Source organism: Delphinus delphis, chromosome 6, assembly GCF_949987515.2.
Source record: "Delphinus delphis chromosome 6, mDelDel1.2, whole genome shotgun sequence".
NCBI lineage: Eukaryota > Metazoa > Chordata > Mammalia > Artiodactyla > Delphinidae > Delphinus > Delphinus delphis.
Window position 1 is genome coordinate 2,476,726 of NC_082688.1, and position 19,341 is coordinate 2,496,066.

The following is a 19,341-nucleotide window of genomic DNA, read 5'->3' on the forward strand; positions in this document are numbered from 1 at the left end:
CTGCCTGAGGGCTTCCACAACCCTCGAGGACTCGCTGACCCTCCGAGCCACCCACCTGCTCAGCAAGCATGGCGATGACCCCGTGAGACAGACAAGCAAACTGAGCCAGAGAACAGCCGGGCCACGGCCCCCGGGTGCTGCGTAGAAAGGCCAAGTGGGCCTGGGACTCCGGCCTGCAGAGGCCTCCCCTGTGACCTGCACCCTGGTCTCCCGCTGCCCCGTGCAGAGGGCTCCCCTTCCCAAGGCAGGCCCTCGACACCTGCACCAGGTCAGCTGGACATACAGGGGAGCAGGTCTGGCGCTCTGCGTCCTAACAGGCCGGGACCCGTCTGCAGAGACCCCTGGGTGACTGCAGTCACACGTCGGCGCCCTCTCAACCACAGTCAGCGGCCGGGCCGCCGCCCATCTCAAGCCGAGACCCGCACGGGGCTGCCCCGTGTCCCAGCACATCTTGGCCAAAAGCAGGAATCTGGGGACAGCACAGGACAGGGCACCCTGCTCACGGCCCAGCCTCCCGAGGAGAGGGCGGTGGTAACCTCACGTAGCGTCGCGGGGCCAGATTCAGAGAGGCTCAGTCCCCTGCCTGCGGTGGCCCAGCTAGAAATGGCGTGTCCGGGACTCACACCCAGCTCAGGCCTGACCACACAAGGAGCAGCCCCAGACTTAAGGCACCACGAGCATCCTCTCTTCCCTCTGGGTTGGGGTCTGTGAGGCCCAAGTGTCCGGTGGGTACAAACCCCTTCCCCTACGGGGGACAAGGAGAGAAGACAGGATGTGGAAGCGAGCGGAGCGCGCTCCTCTCCTGGGGCACGTGGGCGCTGAGCTCACCCCCCGAGAGGCTAAGTCCCCACGGCAGGACACGTCTCTACGACCTGGCAGTTCCACCACAGGGGGGTCAGGGTTACAGCCACCCAAAGAGACGTGAACTCAGCAAGCGCAAAGGCCTGCTTTCGTGCAAACACCCCCAGAAACCTAGCAGGACGACTAGCCACTTGGGCAGGGGACAAAGTCGGGCTGTGGACAAGTTTTCCAAAATGCAGGGAGAGGCTCAGGGATACTGCCCTGCAGGCACCTTCTCGGTCTGTCCCCGCCCAGAGGGTAGCACTTCCTTTCCAGGTCACACAGAGGCTGGTCTTTCTCCCCTGCGGCGGTTGGGGGGGGGGGCCTCCTGGTGGAGGGTGTTAATCCCAGGGTGGGTCCCTGGGCTCAGGCCCACTCGGGGAGGGCGCCAACAGGCAGCCGCCTGGCGTGGCCGGGGACAGCAGGGCCCGTCACAAGCCGCGCCGCCTTCTGGGGTGGGGCAGGCTGGGCAGGGGGCCATCTGCTGGGCCCACTCAGGGGGAAGTGACCGCTTCACCCTGGCAGAGCCCTCAGGGATTCCCTGCAGAAACTAACTGCCTGGAAGCATAAATAACGCCGCCCAGGGATGGGGTGGGGCGGGGCCGCTGAATGAGGAACAAAGCAGGCCTCAGCTGTTCTGAGTCCACCCACCGCCCCCAGGGAGGGCGTTCCCGGGAAGCAGCCCGGCTTGCAGAGGTGTGGACAGCTGGGCCCAGGGAACATTCTGGGTCCTGTGAACCCACCTCTCTAAAACCATCGATCACCAGCCAGCAGCCCCCCCGCCCCAGTGGACCCCCCCCAGCCCCAGTGGACCCCCCCCCAGCCCCCAAACACACACACGGGACACGGGACACACTCATCCCAGGAGGTGCCAGGAGAGTCCGCTCTCCTATCCGACCAGCGCCCTCCCTGACGCCAGCGCCCACGGATGGCAGGAGGGAGCCACGGGACTCGGGGTACAAGCCACAGCCACGGGAGACACAACGGTGCTCATCACAGCCGCCCACCAGCCCATCTCCACCTTCCCACGGTGGACGCATAAGCCCCAGGGGAGGTGGGGCGAGCCCGCCACCCCACTGAAAGATGAGGGATGGAGGCCCGGAGGGGAGGCAACTACCCGAGGTCACGCTGGCGACAGAGCATCCCAGCCACCTGGGGACCCCCAGCTCCCCGCCCAGGACGGCCCTGGACGCAGGTGGAAGGGAAAGCCAGGGTGCTGGATCAGCCTCCCGCCACCCGCCCCCTCGGAAGCAGAACAACAAACAACTCCCTGGAGAGAAAGCAGCCGCTCCCGGGGCCTCCCCTTCAGAGGGCGGCTGAAGGGGGCACCCACGCACCCCGCCACGCCCGGCTCGGATGGGGAAGGTGCCGGGAGTCCAGGCCCGCGGGGAGCGAGGTCAGACTGGGCTCAGGTCCTGGCCGCGCCACTACGGGCTGCTCCCCACTCTGCGCACGAGGATTCCATCCACGATGGGGGTCCCTGGGGAGACACCTCGATGTCTGATGGGGCTCCCCGTGCCCCCCCCAGGGGATGTCTGGGCCCCCTGGCCTGCCTTCGGCAAGCATCTTGCTAGGTCAGCTTAGCCCCCAGCCTCTTCTTAGCAGCCTTCCTCCTCCGCAGCTGCGATCCCCACCCGCACGGGCCGTGTCCGGCGCTGAACCGGCCTCCTTCCCCTTCTGCAACAGCTCCGACCACAGGCTGCTTTTACCACCAGAACTACTGCCCAGGTCTGGTTCGCTTCACCAGGAAGTGCTGAAGGCTGTACGGCAAGGTGACTGTACTTAACGCCACAGAACTTACACTTCGAAGCTGTTGGGAGGTAAACTTGGCGTGTTTTCTACCACAATTTAAAAAGCCGCTGTGAGTACAGACGACCGCACCTTCGGCCCCTCGGTTCTGGAACAAGGTCACGGGCGCGCCCTCCCGCTTCCTCACAGGCCGGGTGGGCCCACACGACAGTCTGGGTCCCCCTGAGCGCCTTCTGCACAAACCACTGCGTCTGTCCTCCGGCCTCGCTGCGCCCAGGCGACACCGACGTCCTCCAAAGTGTCAGAGCAAAACAACCCGGGATGTTGCCCCAATTAGTGTCATAGCCTCTGCTAATTGATTTGTTCCAGAGGGCGTCATCCCATCAGCTGGCTTCAATATACGTAACGTCTAATTTCCAGATCCAGAGAGGCTGCCATTAGCGAGGTGAACTGTAAGCACACACAATTTCATCTTCCTGTCTCTGCAGAAACAAAAGTGACACTTCTCCCAACTAAAGGACGGGGCCCTGGCGAGATGGCCAGTCGTTCAGGAAGACGATACACCACCGCCATTTCAATGAGGTACCCGTCAAGTACATCCCTGCCGGGCACCACACAGGGGTCAGATCTGAGAGCCCCTGGAGTGCGGGTTTTGGGGACGCAGAGACTTGACCTCCAGAAACCTCACCTCTGACCTTCTCCACGGTGCGCTGGGGGAGGCCTGAGATAGGACGAAGGGAGAGAAGGGACTTGGGTTCTGAGCTGGAAGGGGTGTCAGCCATCCACCTCTGTTCTGCCCTTGACTTGGGAAGTCGAGGCCCAGGGAGGCCAGGCCTTGCCCAAGGTCATACCCAAGGTCATAAGACCATGGACGAGAGGCCAGAAACGTGGGGACAAATGCAGTGTGACCCTAGACAAGTGGCTCCTATCTCTTGGCCTGGGTTCCTTGTCCAGGAAATTAGGATAGTCACGGCCCCCACCCTAGCACGAGTGCTGAGGACCAAAGGGGCTCGGGGATGTGACACCTAGAAGGGCCCCTGAGGCCTTAAAGCACAGCTCTCTGTTCACGAGGCGTTACATTTAGAAACATGTATTTTCTGGTTTCTTCCCTGTCCCCCAGTTCAACCGAATCGGGCTTTCCAAACGTGATGGTACTTTACGAATGCTTCGAATGTTAACACTGATACAAGACGGGGGACCCCGCAGCCTCGCCGAGGAGGACTCGGGCTGGACTATTAGTGTTTTCCATGAATAATGCACAAGCCGGAGGGGCCACTCCTGGGATGACCCCACGAGTTACTATCTCTGCAGTGGGAGGGGCGGCAGACCCGGCAGGGGGCCAGCAAAGGCTAATTGACAGCATCCCGGCACACGTGGGTGTGGGGGACAGGCAGGCCCAGAGCCCTGCACACGGGCTGAGGTCTTAGGGGGTGAAACCAGGGTGCGAGCCAAAGACAGGGCCTGGCGGACAGCTGCTCCCATGGCGTCGAGCAGCTCTGGCCTTGAACCCAGCCCTGCGTGACCACACAAGGCAGTCTGTGCCTCGGTCTCCCTGTCTGACGGCGTCCACCTCGCAACGGCCGTTGGGACTCAAGGAGTCATATTTGCAGTGAGCAAATGTAACGCACTGTAATGTAATGTAAACGCACTGTGGTTCCCAGCTCCTGATCAGATTCCTTTCTCCCCCGCAAGAAAAGCCGAGGAAAAAACCCCAAGAGAGGGAGGGAACGGGAGCTTAGCTGTCCCCACCTGTGGCAAAGACTCCTAGCCACCCCGCCCCCAGATCCCTCTCCCTCTTCGGTGGGAGATGAGTTCCAGATGAACACAGGGCTGCCGGGCTACAGACCCCACTTCCCATCCACCCTTGCAGCCAGACGTGACCTTGTAGTCGTGTTCTGAACATCAGGTAAAAAAGAAAAAGCTGTGAGGAAGACCCCCGCTCTTAAAAGAAAAGTGCTGCCTCCCCCTTTTTCTTCCCTGATGCATGGAATAGAGTGTGGGTGTGATGGCAGGAGCCAAGCGGCCTGCACCACGGGGAGGCCACATGCTAGGGACGGAGATGGCGGAGCGAGGGATGTTGGGAGCCTGAGCCGCGGGGACTGTGGTGCTGCCTAGACTTCTGCCCTAGAGAGAGAAAGCCTCTGGCTTCTTCAGCTGCTTCTACAAGATCTCCTGTTTCCGCAGCCGCACCCATCTCACCACCGGCCAACAAGGACTGCCCATCGTTTAGAATTGACGTGCAAAAACATTCAGACATCCTAATATTCATTTGGGCATTTTCTGGTCTGAAAAAAAAGTGAAAAAGAAACGAGCCTTTTCTCGCCAAGGCTCTTGTGGGTGAGAACCAGAATCCTGCCCAAGGTAGTGGCACCAAATAAGGGCTCACAGGGAACAGAGGAATCTCGGCGACCCACGGGCAGCAGTGGCCTGGGTGCAGGGAGACTGTCAGGACCACCCTGGGCGACCCTGTCTCCAAACTCAGCTTCTGCAAGCAGTGGCGCCTCTCCTCCCTTACGCCAGCTCTCGGCCGCACTCACTCACTCTCTCCTGCCCTCTCCTCCTGACCACCTTCCCTGTCCACCAACAGTCCAGCAGGACCACCAGCCAGCCTCCCTGCTCCTGGAATCGGGCTCCAGCCAGCACCCCTGACCAGCTCCGCATCCAACTGCCCAGAAGAGGGGTCAGCCAGGCCCTGCTTGTTGTGCTGAGCCAGGTCACAGGTCACAGGACACAGGGCAAGGACTCAGGGCACAGGAGAGAGGGGACAGGGCACAGGGCATAAGACACAGGGCAAAAAACACGGGGGACGGGACCCAGGTCAGAGGACAGGAACACAAGATAAAAACACAGGGCACAAGTCACAGGGCAAGGACTCAGGACACAGGGCACAGACCACTGGGCCCCAGCCAGCCCAAGGCATGGGACGTCCTAAGTCAGGTGCCCGCCCCCAGCCCAGGCAGCTACGGCCGCGCCAGGGGCGAGGCTAAGTGGTCAAGAGTGGAGAACAGAACATCCGACCCCAGGCCCAAGCCCACCCCCAGCAGCAATCGCGCTGGGACACGAAGCCACGCCTGCCTCCGCGAGCCTCAGTTTCCCCTCCACAAATGGAGGGAGCACCCTAGGGTTCCTAACAGCCTCTTCTGCGCCGGCACTGCCGGTTCTCTGGAGACCGCCCCTCCAGCCCCCTGCACACCAGGCTGCAGGGCCGAGGCTGGTCCGGGTGTTGGACCAGAGGCAGGACTCTGGCAGGACCAGGGGCGATTCTTCTAAGGGGGCACCTGAGGCCGCCAGCCACCCTCCTGGGGTCTGGAGCGAGACTCGCCCGACCCACTCCCCCAGGCTTCCCCGGTGGTCAGTGTGCCCATGGTCTCAGTCTAAGGGGCCCAGGGGGCCAAAGAAGGCAGCTTGTCCTCCCACCAACAGAGAACATTCCGGGCGTGGGCCTGATACCTCACACGAGGACCAGCCCTCTCGGGGACAAGGAGACGAAGCAGAAGCAAGAGGAAGGGGCGGGAGGAGGCAGGTGAGCCAGCCCTATGCCATCACCCTGTGCCCCCGACACGCCACTGCTGCTCCCCAGCTCCAGTGTGCTCACCCACAGAGGGTGGCAACGGGGGAACGAGGGGAGACCCAGCATGAGGCAGAGTGTGGGGGCAAGGGTGGTGGTGTGGAGGATGGAGAGAGGATGGGGGGGAGGATGGGATGGGTGGAGGGGAGGGGAGGGAGGGAGGGAGGGATGCGGGGACGGGGTCCAGGGGAGGGATGCGGGGACGGGGTGGAGGGGAAGGATGGAGAGTAGGGAGGGTGGGGAGGGAGGGAGGCAAATTGTAAGACCTTGTGTGAGGGGCCCGTCGGGTAGCCACGGGGAGAGGCTGACTCCCAGGGTGAGTGTCTGGGGCTGTGCAGACTGGATTCAAGGCCATCCTGGCTCACGCGGAGGCGAGCGCTTTGTGAGCTGGGGAGCGTCCTCTGAGCACAAACAGGCCTGTTTATTTTGGAAACGTGGGCCGGAGGCTGAGGGGGCAGGGAAAGTGGACACCCTGTAGAGAAGGCTCAGACCACAGTCTATCAACACACACTCACGCTGAGACAGAATTAAGTCACCTGCCCAAGGTCGCTTGGCGAGGCGGCCCTGGGGTCCCCAAAAGCCAGCCTGCGAGGATTCCCGATGATTCCAGCCGCCTGAGGTGGGGTCTGGCCAGAGGGCAGCCAGGCGCTTGTCCTGAGTGGACACCGTCCGGGGTTGACGCCTGAATCAGACATCAGCACAGATGGAGCTGCAAGGGAGACAGGCAGGGCACCCAGGGCCCCCGGAGTCCACAGCGGGGGGAAGCGTGGGAGGGCCACGAGCCTGGCCACAGAAGGAGGAGGGCCAGCCCTTCCCACTTACTCCAGGCAGATTCTTAATCCCAGGCCCTCGGACGCCCTGAGAATCTAAGGAAGGCCGTGAGCCTCTCCCGGAACACAGTGTACCAAGGGGGGCCTTGGACCCTGGCACCTTGACCCCGGTGTCCAGGGCAAGAAACAGTCAGTGCCCCGGGGCCCCAGAGGAGAAATGGCACCCGCCGCCCACCTGGGCCTGCAGTGACACTCCCGGCACTGAGCACAGCCCCATGCTCTCGGCTTCCGCACCGGCCCCCAAGGCCAAGGACAGAAGACACGGTGGTCAGGGCAGAAAGCGACGCCACCAGTCTTAAAGCAGTCGGATGGGGGCAGGTGGCCAGTGTCCTGGAGACGTCGAGAGAGAAGAGGGAAACAGTGTGAAGATGACGAGGGCGACCGTGGATGAAGGGAAAATACGATAACGATCTGGGGAGGGGAGGCTATTCAGTGACTCACTACTGAGAAGCTCCACCTGCATAATAAACTGTCCTCCTGCTAAAAAAAAACAAAAAATCAGGGTAAGGGAGGGAGGCAGAGGCTGCTCTTCTATAGCAAGGAGTACAGAGACATTTCAAGTCAATAAATCAAGAGCGAGGGCTATGAGGGCATCACGCGGGGCCGCAGAGGCGACCAAAGGAGAGTTAAGACACAAGTTTTTATAAGTGCGGCCCTGGGAGGCGGCTGGGTGGAAGGGGACGGGGCAGGAGCTGCCGCTTTCCGTTCCGAGCCCGTTGGCCTAGCCTGATCGCTTTTTTGCCGTGCGCATATATAATTACTCGGACAGAAATAAATAGGAATTAAAACGATCAACCCAAACATCTATCAACGCATAAAGGGATACACAAAATGCGGCACATCCAGTGGAACGTTATTCAGCCACTAAAAAGCACGACGTTCGGGGCTTCCCCGGTGGCGCAGTGGTTGAGAGCCCGCCTGCCGATGCAGGGGACGTGGGTTCGTGCCCCGGTCCGGGAGGATCCCACGTGCCGCGGAGCGGCTGGGCCCGTGAGCCATGGCCGCTGAGCCTGTGCGTCCGGAGCCTGTGCTCCGCAACGGGAGAGGCCACAACAGTGAGAGGCCCGCGTACCACAAAAAAAAACAAACAAAACTCAGAGAGATCCCCAGTGTAGAAATGGGATCGTGGTCACCACTGTGTCACTTACAGCTACGCACACCTCCCTCACTGCTCACAACCATGTGAGTTTCCGTTGGCTGCTCGTAGGGTAGCTCTCAGAGGCTGGTTGCTAATTTAATCGTATTTGCACACCACTGTGTTCGTGTAAACGACATTTAATTTCCATTTAACACTTTAATTCCATTTTGGTTTTCTTCCAAAACTTTCTATAAGCCATTTCTTCCCTCCAGATTTATATCTGAGAGGTCTGGCAGCTCACAGAGGTCACGCCATAGATTTGGTTTTGAAAAGAAAGGCAAAGAAATTCAGTACAGAGCCACTGAGGGTCTGACCTCAAAGTGTGGGCGTCGCTGAAAACCAGCCTTTGAAGAAGGCTCTCAAAGGAGGGACAGGGCACCGGTGCGGGGGCAGCCCGCGGTCACCCACACAACCCCCAAGCCCAAGGTGGAGTGTTCCCAGGCGGTGCAGGAAGCTTGCAGACAATGGGAGGAGTCTAAAGAAATACATTTCATGCACTGTGAACAGAAAAGTACAATTGGATAGTAACGTTATTTTTATCAGGTGTTTTCTAAAATGTAAGTAAATTAAGAAATGAAACATTTAAGTAAGCGTTTGACGGTTTCATCTGTCTCTGAACGCTTATAAAACCATGGTGACCAAGAGATGTAAAGTCCTCTCACTGGGAAAAAGGCGGGAGCCGCTTGCATTTGGGGTTTCTTCCTCCCAGGGCGTATTCTGCGCCCCAGATCACAAGAAGCGCCCAGGGTACCCTCTGCCACACACAGCTCTGTTCTTCTGGGCCGACCCTTCCATGGAACTGAATACCAAATGCTTTTTCTAGATGCTCAAAGAGCCTGAACAGGCAGACAACATAATCCCAAATCCTCCCTTTCAAAACCTCAACCATCTGATACACCAATAAAAGCAACTACGGATGCCTCATTATCTGAGTTCCCGTCCTCTGGGGTCCCATGAAATCCAAACCAGGAAGTACCTCGAGCTGTTCTCGACTGTCAGCCACGTGGAACTGGATGAGCGCCCACCCCGAGGGCAGCAGATGCCCTTGCAGGAAGCAGACCTTGAAATGCACCGGGGCACAGGGCACCGACCCATCCCAGCCTCTCGCGGACACAGAACACGTGCTCCCGGTGGGGTCGGGCCAGGAACCCACTCGCTCAGGGTTCTAACTCCCAGGAGAGGTCCGTCGTCTCTCCTGCCCATCACCATACACACCCTCGAGTTCCGACAGTGGCTGTGGCATCCATGGGCACAGACTGGGTGCCAGGCACCAGTTCCAATCAGCTCCATCCCTGCCCTGCTCACCCAGCTCTCACGGTGCCCCATGGAGGGCAGAGTCGTCCTGTCCCGCTGCTGGCGAGGACACTAGGGCGGCTTCCTCACCTGCTTCCGGGCTCGCAGCTGCAATTCAAGGCCAGGTAGGCCCAGGCTCCTCCCCCATGCCAGGCCCTACCTCCCGAGGCGCCATCCGTTGCCACGTCTGCAGCCAGGACCCTTCTGGGGAGAGGGTCCTTCTCCCACACGTGTGTCCCTTACTGTCCCTGGGTCTTGGGGCCACGGATTTCATCCAAGCCACTGAGCCAGCCCTTTGGAAGGCCCCGTGAAGCCCACCTCCCCGAGAAGCTCCCCCGCAAGCACTGAGGGGTGGAAAGAGGCCCCCTCTGAGCCTCAGGGCGTTAAAAATCTACACATTAAAGGAGCTAAAAACACTGTCTGCGCTAAAAATAAATGACATTTCCACCTCCGTAAATGAAGGCGCTCTCGGCCAGCATCCAGGGCTGACATGCCAGCGCCCCTGCGCTGAACGGTCAGGCGAGGGGGCTGGACACAGCACGTGCTCACGAAATGGGAGAACGAGGGGGAGGGGGAGGACAGCACAGACCGGAAGCTTCTCCTGGCAGGGGGGCCAAGTGCACAGTCACCCAAGCCCCCGAGCTATCAGTTCACGCTCTCACAACATCAGCGGCTGCTCTGGGGGGTGGGGAGCGTTCTCCCAAGGACCAGGCGCCCGTGTCTGTCCCCCTGCACCCAGTTTACGGCCACCGGGGCCTGCCCGCCGGCCATCACCCTCCCGCCAGCCCAGTCATCGGCCCAGCCCCTGGCTCTCCCTCCAACAGACCACGTTCTTGTTATACTCCCAAGGATGGACTAGGTACATGAAAATGCCGGTGTGAGCACGGCTGGGGGCTGCGAGGTGCCCCCCCCAGACCAAGACAGTGACCCCACGGCCCAGGGCTCTACACCCAAATCCGAATCACCGATGATCTCGTGTCACAGAATCCCGGGACAGCCCGAAGGTCAAAGCACCGACCTCACATCCACCAGTGCCTGGGAGCTGGGGGCAGTGGGTCCCGCCAGAGCCCAGGCCTGAAGTCCCCCAGCCTTCTCTCCCGACATGTGGAGCCCCAGCTCTCCCACGGCCACCTGGAACCCCCCCGGGTCACAGCGGCTGGGACACATCAAGGACCACGCCCTCACGCCTTCACCGCAGACAGACACAGCCGACGTGCGGGAGGGCCCTGGGCCTGCCCATGGCATCAGGTGAGCCGGAGTCCACCCTCCCCCAACAAGCCTGGCTGGTCAGCGTCCAAGAGGAGGGCGGGGCTTGGGCATCCATTCCGTCACCCACACCTCCTTCAACCAAGGCACAAAATCTGCTTCCAGGGACACTGGGGAGAGAGGACACCTGCCCAGGACCCACACCCAGCTGGGACACGGAGCCATGGCACTGCGCCTACATCCTCATTCAATTTTACAGGAGAGCAAACCTCACGGGCCCTCCGATCACTAGGGCCGGTGAACCCAGCCAACGGGCTTCCAAACCCGGGGAGCATCATTCCTTCCCCGGGGCAGCTGAAGACCTACTGTGTGAGGCTAGTTACCCAACCCCAGTCACTGCTCTGGATTCAGGCTGATTCTGGCCGTTCACTTGTCCCCTGCACAAAGGACCGAAGGAGCCCCCAGCCTCGCCCATCTGACCTTGGTGACCAGGAGGCAGAGTGGGGAGAAGGCTCTTTAATCCAACTGGTCCAACAAAGCCAGGAGACTAACTAGGTCACCAGGTGACTGACTCCAAGCTCGGCAAGTTGCAGATCCCCTCAGAGCAGATTTACGGGACAGGAGAAAGCCTTGCCGGAAGCAAAACCGATTTATAGACTCTGGAGAGAGACGCTGACGCTTCCTAGACGACGCCGCCGTCCTCGTAAATCAGTTCCCGTTCTCTGCTCTGCTCGGGCTGCTGCCAGCCTTTGCAAATAAATGCCAAGCCTAATGAGCTTCCAAACAACCAGGCTGAAAGCAGCAGAGAGAATGACAGTGGCAGGGCAGTCCCCAGCTCACTTCGGATGATCACAGATGCACAAACGGTGCGGGAGGGAGGGGGCAGGATGCATCCCTCCCACCACCACCCATCCCCGCTTTGCTGCCCACCCCAGAGAGCAGAGGAGGGCAGAGGCCCAGCACACTGACTCTCCTGGTCCTGCCGGCACCACCATCCTTATGGCCACTCAAGAGCCCCAGGGCTGAGGAGGTGGGCGGAGAGGATGGGGAGCCCCGCCCGACAGAGAGAAAAGCCACCCTGAAACGGGAGGTGCAGCCCCTTGGCTCGCCCCACCCTCCTCTCCAGCTCCCCGGGCTAAGCTGGCGGGCACCGCATCCTCCCCGAGAGGCTCTGTCGGGACGCCCTGACCCCCACACCTCTCAGACCCGCCCCCTCTGACACCCCTAGCAGACGAGGACCTGCAGGGTCCACCGCAGCCAGCCCCGTCCCTCACGGCACACTGTTGCTCTGTGGCCATGGCAGCCCTGCCTCTTCTACTCAGAGCTCCCCGAGGGCAGGACACACCCACCGTGAACCCAAACTGAGACCCGAGGAGGGGAAACGGTGGAGGCTCATCCCTGTACCCGCCCCTCCTTGTCCCTGGGTCCCTGTGGCCGCCGGGAAGTGGGGGAGCTGTACGGATCCACCTAGAAGACCGGTGGCAGAGGGTGAGGGTAAGCGCTGCAGGTTCCAGTCTCAGCCCCTTGAGGGAATGGCGCCCCCCAGAGTTGTGTGACAAGGAGCCCCGAGGGCAGGAAAGGTGCCAGGAGGGCCCCGGGTGGAACCCGGGGCGTGGGAAAGCCCTGCTCCCCGGGCGGTGGAGACGTGCCCCCACCACCCCCCTCGGAAGGACTCGGACCAAGGATGCATCTTTCTCGTTTCACATCAGCCTCAGGTGGCACAGAACCCAACTGTGGACAATCACGGTCCCCAAGAGGGCCTTCAGGGACTGTGCTATCTGTTCCTGTGTCATCTTCACTGTTCCTCCCTGTTTGTCATGGCCCCGGTCACGGTTTTTTCATTTTATAATATACGTATTGGCAGCCGCCCGAACCCTGTGTGCACTGAAGGAGGCTAATTAGTGAATTACTGGGTCCCACTTTTTTCCAGAAGCCACGTCTGGCGTGGTGCGTGGGCACCATTTACTTGGTGTCACAAAGACGCATTTGCTAGCGCTTCCCCAAAGCAGAAACCGGGCCGGATGGAAGAAGGGATCGCTGGCCCCTGCCCCCCAGAGACGGGCAATCATCACCTCCCCAGAGGGAAAGCCAGCCCCCCGACTCTGTCCCCCACAGAGAACCGCGACAGAAACGGCAAATACCCTGAGGTCGTGAGAGCTGGGCACCTAGACCAAAGCCTCCGTGGAAAAGTCTGGAACCTTTGAACCTAATGGCCCAGGAAGACTCAGGGATGGGGCAGCAGCTTCAAGTCGATTCTGAAGCCCTGAAGGGGACCAACTGGAGAGGCCTTTCCTGTTCTGGGTCTCGGAGGCAGACACATCTACAAACCGTGGGGCAGGAGCACAGCGCCCCCCCCCGACCCGGGTGGGTTTTGCAGCCCCTGCAGCTCTGAGAACTCCGTGCGGGGCCCAGTCACCGGTGACGTGATGGAGGCAAGAGCATCTCAGTCCAGCAGAGCCAGCCATGGAACTCAGCTCCTCGGATCCCAAGACAAACCTGCGCACCTTCCAGTAGGGACCGGGGCGCACAAGGAGTAAAGGAGAACCACGTGATCTTTACCTTACAAAACTGCCAGGTATGGCCCAAACCCAGGCCCCCAGAGCAACCCGGGAGAGACCACGAGTCTGCCCAGCCCCGTCCTTGCAGAGACAGCGCACTAAGAAAACCGGTTATGGAATCATTCCAACAAACCCTCTGCCGGTGGGCACGGTCTCGTCTCCTTTGCCTTCCCCAGGACGGGGTGGACATGTGCCGCCTTTTCAAAGTCCCTGGCCTGAAAGTCACTCCTGGGGCTGAGTTTGAGCCCCAGGGCCCACCAGGGGGGTCAAAACCCAGTTCCTCCACTGTGGAGCTGCACAACCATATACAACCAGCGACTTCTGTGAGCCTCAGTTTCCTCACCTGCAAAATGGGTCAGGGCAGACCAACTGCCGTAGCCAACAAGACTGTGCCTTCGGTGCCCAGGCACAGTCCAGGTTACTTCTCGCCCTTGACATGGTCGAGGGTGGCAGAGCCACCCAGCTCACGTTCCACCAGCCAGCCCACGGCCACGCATATCTGCAAGAGGTCTAGATCAGCCGCTCGCTGTTGGCTCCTTGCTAACACAGGAAGCGCTCAGAATAGAGCTTGGCACACATCGGCACTCGCCAAACGGTGGTGGGAGGACGCTCGCAAACACAGCCAGTGGCTGGGCTGTCTCCTCCGTCCCTGCCTATGTCTGGCCAGAGCTGTGCAAACCAGACGCCCGGACTGGGCCAAGAGGAAGAGAAAGCCTTGTAGAAGATGAAGGACACAGGTGCACGGGGCCAGAGGAGACACCCAGACCCGACCCTCCTCTTCTCAACTCTGAAACCTCACCTGAACACTGTATTTCTATTTATTAATGTGTCCCCTTAAATCCCCAAATGTGCATTAACTTCAAATTCTTTGTGCATGTCAACAGGGATGAGCTTACAGACTCGCTCTCCGAAACTCAGCTGCAGGGCAGCTGGTGGCCTCCCATCCTCCATCCTGCCCTTCAGTCTCACCAGGTGCACTACCTCTTTATCAGGGACAGCCCAATACCAAAGACCACATTTCCAAGGCTTCGCTGTAATGGTACGAGGCCACGTGACTACAATCTGGCCAGTAACGAGGAACCAGAACGGTGAGTGGAGCTCCCACAAAGTCTGCTTAAATGAGTCTGCTTCCCCTTCACCATCCTCCCTACTGCCTAGAAGAGAGAAGTAATGGCTAGGGCTCTTGAAGCCATTTTGGACCGGGACCTTGAGACTGGAAGCCAGTGATGAGGGGACAGAAAGAAAGACGGGAGGTGCCTGGGTCCCTGATGATTCCGTGGCAGCGTCACACCAGCCCTGCATTGCCTACTTCCCAATTTCCTTTAGGAGAGAGTAAGCATTTGTGAGTTTAGGCTACCATTGTGTTGGGTTTTTTGCTATACACAGCTGTCTATTCAAACTGGTGCGGGCTCGGGTCTTCCACGTGAAGACACAGCACCAGAGAAACGCCATGCTGAGAGTTCCCTAATGTACCCAGAACTGACCCCACTTTATAGATGAAGGACCAGTGAGTCACTTTCCCAAAGTTGCAAGAAAATGGGGGGAAGCAAGTGGAGCCCAGAGCTGTCTGACAGGAGCATCTGTAAGTGCTTGGGGAAGAGGACTTAGTCTAACAAATGCCTGTAAAGGGCACGGCCATCTGAGGCAGCCGGGTGTTTATTTCCACGTGGGACAGAGCCAGACACGAAGCTGCACCTGGGAGGTCATGGTCTCCTGGCTGTCAAAATCCCTGGCAAACTAAACAGGCCGTGGAGTGTCGGGCTGGGCATGGCCACGTCTCAGGAGCACTGATCTCTACTATCTCCACATTTAATGAACGGAATATATTCACGCATTCACAGTGTACCCAGAACTGTGGGGGGTTTTCTTTGTTTTTTGTTGTTGTTGTTGTTGTTTTCGCGGTACGCGGGCCTCTCACTGTTGTGGCCTCTCCCGTTGCGGAGCACAGGCTCTGGACGCGCAGGCTCAGCGGCCATGGCTCACGGGCCCAGCCGCTCCGCAGCATGTGGGATATTCCTGGACCGGGGCACGAACCCGCGTCCCCTACATCGGCAGGCGGATCCCCAACCACTGCGCCACCAGGGACGCCCTAGAACTGTGTTTTTAAATAAAGAAAAACAAAACAAAAAGAGCATGCCTCACTCCAGGGCAGATCCCAGAGCAGCGCTATCCCACACGACTTCCCGCGGGGACAGAAATGCTCCATGTCCGCAGACACACGTGGCCACTAAGTACTTGAAATGTGCCTGGTGCAACTGAGGAATTAAACGTAGTTACCTGTTAACAGCTCTATTCAAGTATGATCCACGTACAATAAACTGCATATACTTAAAGTGTGTAACCCGATCAGTTTTGACATTTGTACGTACCCAGGAAACACAGCCCTCACCCCACAGGTCCCCTCCTGCCCTCCTCGGCGACCCCACCCCACTGTATGGACAGTGTCACTCCTGAGGGAGCCTAGCCCCAGCCCAGGGCCAGCAGGCACTTAGCTGACTCTTCGCCCCCGGCCAGCCTCCTGGTCGAGATAAAAACCTGCAGCCCAAGTCTCGTGTCTGGGTTGCCCAGGGCGTGACTCTCAGGCCCGACCTGTGACGCCACCTGGGCCCTGGTGAAAGGTTCAGAACCCCGGGCCGCCATCCAGACCTGCTGAATCACAGTCCCCTGCAAGGGGGACTCAGGACCCTGCATTTGTAAACACACTCCCTCTGCTCTACTGCTGTAATGCCAACTCAAGCTTGAGAGCCATGGTTTGCATCACTGCCCAGAGGAAATGCATTCAGGCACCTCCAGACAAGTTTGCAGGGACTTCTTTTCTCCCAGAAGACACCGTGACTGATAGATCTTCGCAGTAGAGCCGGGTGACAGAGTGCACACCTGTGGGAAAAGTGTACACGGGAGGGTGTGCGGTCCCCGCCGTGACCTTCGTCCCTGTGCCAGCAGAAGAAATATAAATATTTGGTCTCTGCTCCCGGTTCCTGACATGGAGGGAGCTTCTAAGACCCTTGGGATTTCTGGGGTCGTAGGAGGCAGCTTTTATTCTAATGAGGTGACTCTGGGTGGGCTCGTGGGTAGTTCAGGACGGGGGCTGGTCACCAGAGAAACCAAGCCAGCCATCCTCCAGGGAAGGGAGAGTGGCTGGAGATTGAGTTAATACTGAATCATGCCGGCATGAGGAAGCCTCCATAAAAGTCCCTGAACCGTGGGGTCCGGAGGGCTTCCGCGTTGGTGAGCACACAGAGGTGCTGGGAGGGAGATGCTCCTGGGGAGGGCATGGGAGCCTCACCCCTTCCCCACTCCTGGCCCTATTTACCTTTTCATCTAACTGTCCCTGACCTGCACCCTTCATAACAAACGGGTAATAGGAGGCAAAGTGCTTTCCTGAGTTCTGTGGGCTGTTCTAGCAAATTATTGAACCCGAGGAGGGGTTGGCGGGAAGCCCCAATTTATAGCCAGTCGGTCAGAAGCACAGGTGACAACCTGGCCCTGTGACGGGCATGGGGCTGAACCCTCCACCTGTGGGGTCTGTGTTAACTGCAGGGTCAGAATGGCTTGGTGGGGAAAACCCACACGCTTGCTATCACGAGTGTTCTGAGAATTAAGTAAAGGAAAGGGCTTTCTTTTAGTCCCTAATTCACACCTTTCTGCTGAGCCATGCATACACCTGTGGGAACAGCTGTGCGCACTGGAGGGCATGCTGTCCCCTCTCGGTGACATTCTGTCCCCATCACACTTTTCTACTGAAAGTATCTCCTCAAAGTGCTGGCACATTCGTGACGTACTCTGGCCCCATAACAAAACCCCAAGAGGAGACACTGCACAGGTGCCCCGGGCCGCCCAGCTGGATTGGGTCAATGTTCTGGATCCGTGCAGAGAGCCGCGTCCACCCGGAAGGGCTGCTCGGAGAGCCCCCACTAAGACCCGCAGAGTCGCTGACTGCTGCAGGGACATAGTCCAGGCAGGGGTCCTCTGAGAACGCAGGCTCTGAACACTCTGCTCCCCGGGTGCTGGACGCCCTGGCCAGGTCCTGCCCCTGCGAAGCCGCTTTACGCTCTCTAGCAAACGGAGAGCACAACCCAGGCGATTCTGGGAGGTCCTGGATGGCTCCCGAGCGGGGTGTCCACACAGCACTCAACCGGCATTAAGGGCTCCAGCTGGCCCTTCCCCAGAGTCTGGCTTGCGCTTCCTGCTTCCAGAGAGCGCAGGAGCCGCCCCCGGGCCCAGCCCCACCTCCCTCAGCGAACGCATCACCATGGGGAAATCTGTTCTGCCTGCAGCCCTCAGAACGTGGGTCTGTTCAATCAGCACAGGAGATGAACGGTAAAAACCGGCTATACTCCAGAAAGACGCAGGCCCCCAGACAGAGGCCCACGTGTATGTGGGGAAGAAAGAAAGGATGCCTGCGGCCATCTCCAGAAACTCCTGCCAGGCGGGGCTGAATCATTCTTTCAGTCTGCAAACGTATATGGGGCCGGAACTGTGTGCCAGGCCCTGCTCTGGTTTCTGAGATCCGGAGGTGAACAAGACAGACCCCTCTTCTCATGGGACCAGCCTTCTCTAGGGCTAGTGACAGGAGCGTATTAATAAGACGCTTATCAGCATGCTGGAGGGCACAGGGCAGGGGACGGGTGGGGCGTGGGGGGAGGGAGGGGTCAGAGCTGCCAGAGGACCTGAAGGCCGTGAGGGAGGGGCCGGGCAGCCCTCTGGGGAAGGCGGTCCAGGCAGGGGGACCAGCCAGCGCCGGGTCGGAGGGGAGAACAGCCTGGCCTGATGGAGCAGCTGCAAAGAGGCCAGCAGAGCCGGGCAGGGGGCGCCACGGCAGGGCCGGGTCCCGTGGGCCTGGCCAATCCTTGCGGGGATGCTGGCTGTTCCCCTGAGTGAGCGCGGACCCAACAGAGCCTTTGAGCAGAGGAAGTGCACAAGCAGACCTGCATCTGAAAGGTGACTTTGGCTGCTGTGTCTAAAACAGCCTGCAGGCGGCGGGCGCGGGAGCAGGGGCTACAGCAGAGAGCAGACAAGAAAAGGAATCCGGGGACTCAGCTGACAGCAGGGGAGGTGGCACGCAGAGGTCGATTCTAGGGAATTCAGGCGATGGAGCTTTGGGGCTGGATGCTCTGTGTGGGGGGGGCTGTACCCCCTACCCACCAAACGCCAGTAGCATCCCCTGTCCCCTAGCTGTGCCCATCAAAAACATCTCAAGGGGCTTCCCTGGCGGCCCAGTGGTTAAGAATCCACCTGCCAATGCAGGGGACACAGGTTCAAGCCCTGGTCCGGGAAGATCCCACATGCCGCGGAGCAACTAAGCCCATGCGCCACAACTACTGAGCCTGTGCTCTAGAGCCCGCGAGCCACAACTACTGAGCCTGCGTGCCACAACTACTGAAGCCCACCTGCCTAGAGCCCGTGCTCCGCAACAAGAGAAACCACTGCAATGAGAAGCCCGCGCACCACAACGAAGAGTAGCCCCCGCTCTAGAGAAAGCCCATGTGCAGCAACGAAGACCCAACGCGGCCAAAAATAAATAAATACATTCATTTAAAAACTGTCTCGAGATATCACCACGTGTTTCCTGGGGGCAGAATGGCCCCACCGAGAGCTGCTGGGATAGATCATGGGGGCAATGATGGATGTGGGGCGTTGAGAGGGAGAGTGAGGGACAGCAGAGAGTTCTGGTCTGGACAACCCCCAGCTCCAGGTGGAGGCAGGACAGTGTGGCCTCCGGCTCCTTAGCTGGTCCCAGGACCCCCAGCAGCCCTCCACCTCCCTGCCTGCTCGCTGGCGGCGAACAAGGACGCACAGAACCCAATGGCTGGTAAGGAAGCTAGTGAGCTCCTTCCTCCCCTCCCCCACCCGGAAACATCTCCCCCCACAGGAGCCCCCGCCCCTGCAACCCTCTGGTATCCCTCCTGTCCCCAAACCCTCCAGTGGGGCCAGAGCAGAGGAGCTGGACGACACCCGACCACAAGGAGATGCTCAGGTTCTGGACTTGGGACGTGGAGACCCTGTCAGGGAGCCACGGGGAGGCCATCCGGACAGTCACAGAGATGCAGCGGCAGACTGCCCTTTGGGGATGGCCATGGAGAGATTATGGGGGAGCAGGAGGTGGGCCCCCCATAGAGAAGAGCATGCAGCGATGCCAGCAGGTTTCCCCAGTCAGTC

At 59.7% G+C, this 19,341-nt stretch overlaps 1 protein-coding gene across 5 annotated transcripts in view; it reads right to left on the reverse strand.

Annotated features, from left to right (window-relative positions):
• Window positions 1–19,341, reverse strand: part of VAV2 (vav guanine nucleotide exchange factor 2) — a 180,274-nt gene that overhangs the window by 99,961 nt on the left and 60,972 nt on the right. The window lies entirely within an intron of this gene.